This window comes from Rhinolophus sinicus, linkage group LG05 (assembly GCF_036562045.2).
Source record: "Rhinolophus sinicus isolate RSC01 linkage group LG05, ASM3656204v1, whole genome shotgun sequence".
Lineage (NCBI taxonomy): Eukaryota > Metazoa > Chordata > Mammalia > Chiroptera > Rhinolophidae > Rhinolophus > Rhinolophus sinicus.
Window position 1 is genome coordinate 177520643 of NC_133755.1, and position 11757 is coordinate 177532399.

Sequence of the window (11757 nt, forward strand, 5' to 3'; positions counted from 1 at the left end):
TGTCATGTTACCCTGAGTAGAAAACAAAGGGACTTTATTAAAAATCCCATTTGAGCATGGCCTCTAAGAAATTCAGTTTCTTAGTCACTGACTTTTTTTTTTAATTTTGTTTTTTTTTGTGTATTAGTTTCAGGTGTACAAAACAATGTAATAGACATTTATCATTTATATCCCTCACACTGTGATAACCCCCCTCCCCCATCCACTACCCCTCTGCCATCGCTCACAGCTATTACATTTCCACTGTCTCTATTCCTAATGCTGTACTCCACTTCTTGTGACTATATATATATATATATAATTGTAGTTGACATTCATTAATATTCAGTTTCCACTTCAGGTGTATAGTGCAGTGATAAGGCATCTACATCATCCCTGAGGTGGTCTCCCTAACGAGACAAGTGTCTATCGGATGCCCTACAAAATCTTTACAACATTATTGATTACAGTTCCCAAATTGACTTTCGTATCCTCGTATCAATCTTGTGGTTACCGATTGAGTCACTGACTTTTTAAAATAGCCTATTTAACTAATTTGGGGTCTGCCAAGGTAAAGGAATCTTCCCTGGTTTTTGGGAGCAAATTCCCCTAAAATAATAATTCAAGAGATAACAAAAATCCAACTTCCTGTAGAAGCAGGGAGACAGTAGAATAAAAATAATCACTGGAAGAATGTCCATGTTTTGAAAACCTAAATCACCACTTGATGGCACCAAACAATAAGAAACCCAAAGGGCTTCTGCTCGCCTCCTGGTGGCGTCATTTAAAACTCCATTCTCCCCGGATATGAGGGACGCATGCTATTTTGTGAACTGTGTTTGTTTAGTTCTTGGGAGAGCTTGTCCTTGACTCTCTTCCCCTGCCTGGGACAGACCTCTTTGCCCAGGCTGCAGTTTAAAACAGTTTAAACAATGATCGCTGCGACAATTAAGAGGTTTTCCTTGTTCTTGAAGGCAGAGCTGTAAATGTCCGTAGGTCTGACCTGGAGGGCTGAGACGTGGAGTGTCTGTTTTCAGACAGACTGTGGCGTGGAGGCCATGAAGTCTCTATGGAGATGAGCTGGGCGTACGGCCTGGGGAGGGAAGGGGGCAGGAATGTGAGACACTTGGCACCATGTTTAAACCCCAGGGCGTGGATAGCCCAGGAGAGGTGGCCCTGCTTTGCTTCCTGCCTGGGACCCTGGGTGGAGGGGTCCGGGGGCGCCCTGTGCAGTACCAGGGGTGGCAGAGGTGGGCCAGGCAGTGCCGTCGTGTGTCCCTCAGCAGCCTGGGATGGCCTCCTGCCTTGTGCAGGGCTGAGAAGCACTTAGGTTACTGCTGGGGATGGAGGTGGGATGGAGCAAGATGTCCTCCAGCCACGTTGGGAGGGTGCTGCAGAGGCCAGAGGCCGGCAGCTGGGTGCCAGCTTTGGGGAGGGCAGTGGCAGTGGCAGGTAATCCGCCCCCACAGGTGCCCTGAAGTCTTGCTTCCTAGGTGCGGTTCCCAGCCCAGGCTGAGCTGCGGGATGCTGGGCAAATGGGACTCTGCTGACAGCCCACTTGGGCTCAGGGGTGTCCCATCAGCCTTGCTGACCCTTCCTCGTCTGCACGCAGGCCAGGACCCGTCCACCAGCCATCCTTCCTGTCCCTTCGCACAGTGTCAGATCTGCTCTCCTGGCCTGCTGCTCTCGTCCGTTCTCTCCCACAGGTGTTGCCCGCAGTCCTGTGCTTGCATGTCACCCCTACCTTGTGTTGGACTCCTAGGGACTGGCTCACACACCCCCTAAAGCCATGAGGTCCCATAAGCCAGACATAGGACAAGTACTGCATGATTCCACTTACATGAGGTGCATAGCGCAGTGAACTTGTAGGGACAGAAAGCAGATTTGAGGTTCCCAGGGCCTGGGGAGGGAGGAATGGAGAGTTGGGAAGCTGCAAAAGGCCTGGAGATGGATGGTGGTGACGTTTGCTCAATACTGTGATTGTACTTAATACCACTGAACTATACAGTTAAAGAATGGTTAAAATGGTAAATTTTATGGGGTTTCTTTGGTGGTAAAATATATACAAGCTATCGAACTGTTATATAAAACATGTTCTCGCCTTCTGCCTTGACAAAGACACTTTTGTAATGACTGGAAGAGCAGGTGCAAGTTTCGAATGCTTGGACTGCGTGGACTTCTGTGCTGGAACACGGCCACACTTGAGAGCTGGCCCTGGCCCTTGTGCAGCCCTCTTCTCTTCCTGCATTTGGCCCTGGCTGTCCCCATGAGGGGCCTCAGCCACACGTGTGGGTGCCCCTGTTGCACATCTGAGTTGCGTGCACATCCTCTGCGAATAGCCGCCCCTCGGCTCAGGTGGACCTACGGGCAGCGTAATCACCACCGAGGGCGGCCCAGGGCCACGTTCTGTACAGGCCCTGGGAGCAGCTCCGTGTGTTCGGTCCAGAGAACCAGGGTCCCGGGCACCCAGAGCATGACGTCCGGCACCCAGAGCTGTGGAGGGCCACAGCGTGCAGGCAGGCCCGTGGTCTGCATCCCACGGACCTGTGGGTGGGACGTGATGGAGGTGGGCCATTGCGGGTCTTTCAAGTATAGGGCACAGGGCAGGGGCCCCACTTAATCAGGCCTTGTGCAGTATTGAATAGCTAGGGGCACATGCTATCTGTGCTAAGGATTGCGGTGGGGCTGGAGAGGCCCTTAAAACCTGGCATGGATCTTTGTCTCTCCTGTTGGTCACCCAGAACCTGGACGTCTTCACACACGGTTGGCATGGGGTGTGGATTCCCCGCCACATGATAGGCTCACGTTCCTGACCTCGCTTCCTGTGGGCTGTGGGCATTTGATGTTGGCATGGCCGGCCATATTTGTCTGTGTCTGACTGCCTCAGCTGCTGGTGACCAGGGAGAAGACACAGAGTCCTCTCTGGCGGGGGTGGGATTCGGGAGACTGAGAGCCCAGGGCAGCAGGACTGGCGCTAACAGTGCATTGGGCTCTGGGTGCCGGTGGCCGTGGGGGAGCAACTGAGTCACCCGTGGCTTGGCCGAGGCATCTGCAGCGTCTTGACGGAACCAATTCTGCACAATTTTAGCATCATGCAGTTGTTTTTGGCACCCTGACTTAGGCTGGATTTTTCTGTCCTGGAGACTCTGTGAGCTAGCTGATATTCTTTTAATAAATCCCCTTTCTACTCAAATTAACTGGAGCCTATTTTTGTTGTTTGTAATTAACCCCAACTGGTACAGGTCCCTTGGCACAAGTAGCGTTTAGGGCCAGAAGTATCTGCAAAGTACCTTCTCTGCAGTTTTAGGTGAAGTATACACCACACTATTGACTCCAAAAGCGTCCCGGAAAACTCGATGGGAAGAAGGGTGTTTGGGCGTTGCTTGATGAGCCTGCCCCCTAGTGGAGCATTCGTAGAAGTGACGTCCTCCAACAACCCAGGTGTCCACCAGTGGACGAATGGAGGAACAAATGTGGGACAGACCCATTCCACTCCATACCATAGAACGATACTCAGCCTTTAAAAGGCACAGAGCTCTGACACAGGCTGTGACATCGGGGAACCTTGGAGGCATCATGTGAAGTGCTATCAGCCAGACACAGAAGGACAAATCTTACATGACTCCACTTGCATGAGGGACCTAGAGTAGTCAACACTGTAGGGACAGAGAGCAGATTGGAGGCTTCCAGGGGCTGGGGAGGGAGGAATGGGGAGTTGGTGTTTAATGGGGACAGAGTTTCAGTTTGGGAAGGTGAAAAGGGTCTGGAGACGGATGGTGGCAATGGTTGCACAGCAATGTGCTTGTACTTAGTGCTGCTAAACTGTACACTTAAAAATGGTTAAAATGGTAAATGTTATGGTATATATATTTTAACATAAGTAATTACATGCAAAAAAAAAGTCCTCCAAAGGACAGTTTTGTGTATCAGAGTCTGTCTGAGAGCAAGACTTGAACCCTATATCAAATTAGATTTCCCAGCGCTCAAGTCATCCCTTATATAAACGGGGTGCAGGATAGGAGAATGGGGTCATCTTTGTGGTGAGGATGATAGAGGGCCCTTTACATAGCTGCTCAGTGGGCCAGAACAGGTGCTCGCGGTCCAAGGCGGGCGGCCACGTTACCTGCCTGAGCCCAGGATTCAGTGTGACGGAGCTGCCGCGGTGAACGGGTGCCGCTCCCGCAGGTCTCATGTATGGATCACTGACACCTCCCCGGGAAGGGCTCCAGCTGGGCCGCGGGCCCGCAGATATTCCTGCTGCAGCCTGACTGAGGAGTCACGGCTGAAAACTCCACGCACCAGGCAGGACAGGAAATGGCGCCGGCGCCGGTGGGTGGTCCTGCGCCGAGGGAGTCACCAAACAAAGAGCAAAGCTTTGTCTCCAAGGGCCTCAAAGTATTACTGTGGAACTAAGTAGAATGCAGTGTTGACCTGGGCACTTCTGAACCGGGTGCCAGGTGGGTGGCAAACAACTAGTTTTTCCTCTTGAGAAACATTCACGCTTCTAGAGGCCTCAAATGACGACTGTGGACTTCTGGGAAAGCACACGTTTGGTACAAGATGCTAGGCTGTGGCCACTCTGAGCACATAGGGCCTGCTGTTCGTAGACAAGTAGGATTGACCGCGGCGCCACTTGGCTGTAGGCTCTTCAGAGCAGGATGTGAGGGGCGTTGCTGTGCCCAGACCCTCGTCCCTGGGGCATGCGTTGGTGTCTGCCCAGGTCGCCTGTCGTGCATTCACCCTGGTCCAGAATTCCAACATTTCACAGTATGGAATCCTCTCCCATTCAGGTGCTGGACAGGGCACGTACCTCAGCTGGCGAAGGGCAGAAATCTAGAACCGTCCACTCGACACTCCCAAGGTAACCTCAACTGGGGAGATCTAACTGAACTTCTACAAATGTTGGGCATTAGCATGTCCATATGTCTCTGGAGGCAATGCCACAAGACTTCTCGTGTTGGGGAACTAGGCTGCCCATGTCTGTCTGGAAAGAGCCAAGACACAGGAAACATGATGCAGTGGCTGCTGATTTCAGAAACACACGAACTGCCACGAATAGCCACTGACATACCGTGGAGCACGTCAGACTGGAAGAGGCACCGGCTGGATGACGGATGAAGGCTTTGGTGCTGTTGAAGGGCAGCGAGCTGCTGGGAGCCCAGGGCTTGGTCAAAACGGCCATCTGCTGAAACCCCTTGGTCTTGTCTCGGAACAGTTTAGGTCCTTACCCTAACTGGCCATTGTTATGACTGAATTGTGCCCCCCGCAGATTCATATGTTGAAGCCCTAAGCCCCAGCACCTCAGAATAGGACTGTATTTGGAGACTGGGCCTTTAAAAAAGTGATTAAATTAAAATGAAGCCATCGGGGTGGCCTAATCCAGTATGACTGGTGTCCTTATAAGAAGAGGAGATCAGGACACAGACACACGCAGAAGGACAGAGAAGCCAGCCGTCTACACGCCAAGGAGAGAGGCCACAGAAGGAGCCAACCCTGCTGACACCTTGTGTCATACTTCTAGCCTCCAGGACTGTGAGAAAAAAACTGCTGTTCTTTCAGCCACCCAGTCTGTGGTACTTCGTTATAGCTGCCCCATCAAATGAATATACCCATGCAAAGTAGGGGAGGAGAGTAAAATAGGGCAAAATATCATAATCCGCAGAAAAGAACCTGCCCGTTAGGGGCATCCTTGGTGCATGCCAGTCAGATCGGGTCGGCCATTCAGAGGTCCTGACAGCTTTCCCAGAAGGTCTCAGCTTCTGCTCCTCCCTGGGGAGTCTGGGGGTGGGCAGTGGTCGGCCACAGTGGGGAGGGAGGGAGCGCTGACCTTTGCATCAGGAAGCCAGAGTGCATGTGGGCCACGGGCAGGACTGAGCCCCTGGGCACAGCACAGGGTGGGCTCAGGGTGGGCACGAGCGGAAGGGCTCACACAGCCTCTTGCTGGTGTGTGCTGGGACACGGGAAAACAGCTCTGGAGAAAGAGTTTGGGGACGTGTCGCAGCTCCTCTCTCGTTGGGGAAAGCTGGGATAGGACAAAAAGATTTTCTAATATTCCCCTGAAGGCTCCTCCACAGCCCGCATTGCTCAACATAATTATCTACTGGTATTACAGGCGGAAAAAAAGGCTGCAATTTCCCAAGATGGAAAGATCAGGCGCATATTTGCAGAGCAATTTTTCCACTGACAGTGGCTGGATAAATGGTAACAGGCTGGGAAGAAGCACAAGTAGAACCACATGGACCAGGGAGTTGGGGGCATGTGCTGGGGGTACTGGGAGTGCAGGGGCTGCCTGGGCAACCCTTAGCTGCAAGACACCTTGATTTTGGACTTCTGGACTCCAGAACTGTGAGAGAATCCATGCCTGGTGTTTTAAGCTGCCCAGCCTGTGGACTTGGTTGCGGCAGCCCCAGGAAACTGATACAGTACACACATCATGCCACCCACAACGCAGTCCCATTCTGCTGTCTCTATCCCACCAGCCAAGAAGAATTTGTTGAGCCCTGTTTTTTTGGGTTTTTTTTTTACTGCATGTATTATAAAAACAACTGAATGACTTATTGAAAATATAGACCGAATTTCAGGTGACACATTCTCTGGGCCACACTGGAACACCCCACTATAGCAGCAGAAGCAGCAACAGCAAAACAAAGCTAGGACTCCTGAGTACTTACTATGCGACCTTCCTACCTCTCCCCGGCTAATTCTCACACATCCTTAGGTGTGTGGCATTGTCCCCATTTCACAGATGAAGAATCTGAGGTTTTGCGAACTTGATTAACTGGCTCAAGGTCGACAGTGGTTAAGTGGGATTGGGATTGAAACCCTGGGCCGTGCGAGCACAAAGCCTGTCGTGTTCTGTGGGCCCCCTCGTCCCCCTGCCTCCCCCTTTCCTTCTGAGTCCCTACCTTGTCCACAGGACCTCACGGTGTGAAGGTCTGCTCCGGGGTGAACATGGGGAACAGGCTTGCCCATATGTGTGACTGGATTGTCCCAGTGCAGTTTGAGGTATAAATGGCCCAAGCAGCACTTAAAGACCCACCTTCTGGTAGCAGCAGGCAGTCAGATATCCTGTTCCAAGGCTCCCTGATGTACTGATGGGGAGAAGAATCTCTCAAATTTAGTCTTCTAGCAGGGCAGCTCCCGGGGTGGGGGCAGGGCGCCTTCATCAGAGAAGCACTGAGTTGGATGACATGGCCTCTCATTGACGCTGTGCACCCAGGTCAGGGAGAACATACGGCTGGAGGACCGTGCCTGAGGAGTCAGTCAGGAAAGACTTCTGATCCTAGAACGTTGCTATTCTAGAACTTTCACTGCAGATTATTCCTTTACAGTTCCAGGGTATCAGAATACTGTAAGGGATGTGAGTGTAACTCTGATTAATGATGACATCAACTGAGGCTGGGCTTAGCTTGCCCTATATCAATAGGTCTCTGCCCACTACACGTCACCTTTCCCTGTGGATTCCGGGGGTTCCCTGAGGGTTGGAAGTACACATCCCAGGGGCCACTCGCTTTTACCTTGTTCATGGAGGCCTTCTTTCTTCATCATCCTCTCCTTCTCAGCACTTAGGAATCTACTTCTGTACCACAGTCCCCCTTCCCGCTCCCCCTCACCTCAGGGCTTGGAAGACATATAGTGGTCAGATCTTCTGACGCAGGATGGTGACGTGAGGTGACCTAACACATCCGTGTCAGCAGAGCACAAGGAGAAAATGTTCAATGGAAAATATTGAAAATCCCTCAATCTCATTTTGGCCAATAGTACAACCCTCCTCTCCAGCACATTCTCTAAGAAGAACACGAATATGGCGGGCTTACCCATCTTGTTTTTTTGGCTCACCTTTACATAGCGGTGGGTCTGTGGAAATGAGGAATGAACAAACACTGAAAGACCAGGTCAAGGACTGGGAGGGCCACACCGAGTGGTCCATACTGACCCACTGGAAGTTGACTGGACTTTCCTCTTTATCCTGAGCAGTGATTCAAGTTGGGACAAAATTAAGAAGGTTGATTTTATTTATTTTGCCTAATTTACACTGTTGTAGGCTGAATATTTTTATTTTTTCCTGATAAAATTTGTGTAACTAAGCAGAGGGTAACTGGGTAGCTCTAACGTAGCTACAGTTGCCAGAAACCCAGCTATTATTTTCTTGGCTACAGATGCTGAGTGTTCCTCCTTAGGGCGCCGTGTGGATATTGACTTACCAAGAATGAGCCCCGTTGATGGAATTCAGGTTGTACAGGTTGCTTTCAGACAACTAGTTGGGTACATTTTCATCTTTGTAATCTGCCATCAAAATCGTCTAGTAAGTGCATATTAGACCACGATAAGACACTCTGGTTTTACAAGAGTTAACAAGCTTTTACCCTCTAAAATACAACAGGCAGTAATGACAGAGGTTCCCCACACACCCAAAACAAATACGAGCCATCAGTGTGATACCGTGTTATATGCATGCGAGGGTTTACTAGGGGCCACTTATGGTCAATTGGGACAGCTTGGTTCAGCGACACGCCAGCCTAGGGCGCTAGTAGGTCTGCTCTCCATTACGTGGAGCCAGGCGTTTATCAAACCATCTATCAGTGTTCAGCCCCGCGTCTTCTCAGCACCGTACAAGGCCACACAAGGATGTGTAGATGCTGTTTTTCTCCCCATATGACTTTCAGTTTAATTGGGGAAATCAGAGTAACACTGAAGAAACATGGGAAAACAACCAATATTGAAAATTGTGGTGCCGATTCTAAACATAGTGGATTTATCCAACGTATCCTTTTGCTTGGCCACTACTAAATGTGATGGGACAATGCCTCTGCCTCAAGGAGCTGTGTTTTGTGGGGAAAACAGACACAAACAAGTAACTAATAATATAATTTAATACGTGCTGTCATAGAATTTAGAGGACTCTTTTCTCATGGACCCAGAGTCACTGCTGTTTAAGTTAGCCAATTGTAGTAGTCCCAATGTGTAAGTTGCTATCATTTAGAGGTGACTTATTGTTTTTAGTCTCCTTGAGGATATGGTAGGTGAAAAAACATTGTTTGCCAAAACTCAGAGTCGTGGCAGAAAAAACAATGAATACATGTTTAATGGTGCCCAGATTTGATCTTTGACTAAATTAGTAATTTCAAACATTTTTCTTTTAAGTAACCATGTGGTCTATTTCCAAAAGCAGGTTAAATATGTGTCTTCAGGCTTCCTGGCAGGAAAAGAAAAAAAACAAAACAAAAAACGTCGACACACTTTTTGGTGTTCTGTTGGCACAAACATTGGCTGCTTGCGGCTCAGGAGAAACTCAGCTCCTCCTGGTGTAGAAATCTCCAAGAGTCTCGAGACTAGGTGGGGTGGGAAGTGTTCTAGCCAATTCCTACAGGGACGCAGTTTTGATCTTTTTATGACTCTTTTTTAAAGCCTCTAAATGCTAGCTGATGAATATCTCCAAAGGATAATTTAGAAATTACAGTCTTATGAAGAGCCAACACAGTGCTGGCCAAGTATGCGAGGCTGAACCCAGGGTAATATTTAGAACAGCTAGAGGAATGGATAGACTCCATGTCCCAAGGCAATGCTCCAAAAATATTCTTTCTCACAACTGCATGTTTTCGTGGTGTTTGGACAAGGGAGAGCACACGATTACAATCTAGGTAGGGAATCCAGAGGGCACAGTGTCTGTATAGCTGATTAGGTGCTGATTCACAGGGCAAGGAGACATTTCATTTATTAAAGCGAGGGAACCTGCTCAGTACTTGTGTCTATAAGGATGACTGCCATGCGTGCTCTCACTGCCCCTTGGCACGGAGAGCCAGCTGTCTTTGATGAAGCACTGCTGGCCTCATTTTGGGTCATTTCACATTCTCCTCATCACTCGGCAAAGACAGGAAGAGTCTCCTTTCTAGCAGATTCCAAATGGGGGGAGGGGAAGTTGGGGGAGACTCAGGGTTGGAGACCCAGCTTCCCACAGCTGGGTTTAATCTGCAGCCGCAGTCTGTTTTGGACCTTTCTCAGGGTTTATTCAGAAGTTTATCAGCTCTCTTAACTTCCTCGTGGGTTTGCTTTCTCCTGTTGTCGTACCTGCTGTGGTTTTTGCATCAGCAGATGGGCCTGTTTAGTTGGTAGAAAACAAATGACATGGGGGAGAAAATGCCATTTCTCTTTAAGATTTGTTGTTTAAGAAAAGTGCACTGAAAGTAAAGATGGTTACTTGGGAGAGACCCAACAAATCCCAGGATAGGGTAGGCTATGAGAAGCCTGGAGAAGATTCCCCAAGGCTGATGGGATTCAGATGAGCCTGGGAGAGTTATGTTCTCAGGGTTTTATCTTGGACTTTTATCTGACCAGTGAGATCTGAAGTCTCTTGCAGGACTGGAGGGCAGAGGGCGGGGCCAGCCCTGCTCTGAGATCCTGTCAATCAAATGGATGGGATAAAGAATCACTCATCACTCTAGTCAAGCTGGCAAGTCCAAATTTCTAGCATACCTGCTGTTTCCCAGCCCTTACTCTGGAGCCTGTCATCTTGCTATGAGAAGGGACACTCCCACCTGCCCCACCCATTCCCGTTCTCTCCAGGGGTGGCCCAGCCCCTTGCTCTCGAAGTCTCTTCTTTCTGACACCAAGGGTAGTACTGGGGTTTGTGAAGTCGTAATTAATGGCTTTGTCCCTAACAGCTCAGCATCTAGGGGAAAGCAGAGTTCCTTCCAGATGAGGCATATGTTATAGTCTGCGAATGGAATTCACTTTGCTTCCCTGGGGTTAGCCCTGAGCAAAGCCCCCATGGCATTGAGAGAGTTTGGAACCTAAGAGTAAACTCCTGATGGAAGAAAAGAATTCTGCCACTGATGAGGTCTAGTACGTATTGTTCCACCAACTGGTGGGATCTACCACTTACGGGTCTACAGCCTTCTGGGTTACTAAACTTCCTTCCTTGCTCCCATAAGGTCCTTTCCCAGGCCTCCTCCACCATATTTCCTTGTTGTTTTATGAGAGAAAGACGGATGTCTCTCTAGGAAACTTTGGAAGGTGGGACTTGACTTGTGGAGGTGAATCTAGAACTTCCTCCACATGGGACTTTGACGACCACACTTCACTTCCGCTGGCTCTATACACCTCCCTCGCCCCAACTGTCTTTACCTCTCCAGGAGAAGGATTACTCACAAAGACAAGCCAGGCACAGACATAGCCCACCTATTTGTGGCTTAAATGCAAGCAGTTTTATTTTTACAGAGAATTGCTATATTTCCTCTCAGTGTAACTCATTTATCTATCACAAATGAAACTCCAGCTCCATCTGCAATAGTTCCTGCTTTTGTTAGTGGTGCCAGTTAGTCACAAAACAATTGGCATCTTCTACTGCCCCCTCAATCTGGAGGAAGAGAGCGCGGTCTCTCCCAGGCCCCCCCTGCCTAGCCATTGCCCCCCCGTCTACCTGTACACCATCTGGCCACTCCAGCTTCCTGGCGGCTCGGTCCTCATTCACCTTGTGACTACTATCAATTTCCAAACTGGGTGACTTGTTCTCTGCCAGTATTAATGCGCAGACTTCTCTGTTCTGTCAGGAGCTGGAAAAAGCAAATTGGTGAGGCCCTCTGTCCTGTTGACTTAAATAGTGACGTTGGAGTCTTCCTTCCAGTTGGTCATTCTGCTCAGGGTTTCACAGCCCCGTAGGGACAGGGTGAAACGTTCATCAAATCTGGACAGTCCCTGAGCTTCTGAGAAGCAGCAAATGTGGAGCAGAAGAGCAGGGCAAGTCCTGCCATTGCACCTTGTTCTTTTTCATTCCTCCTT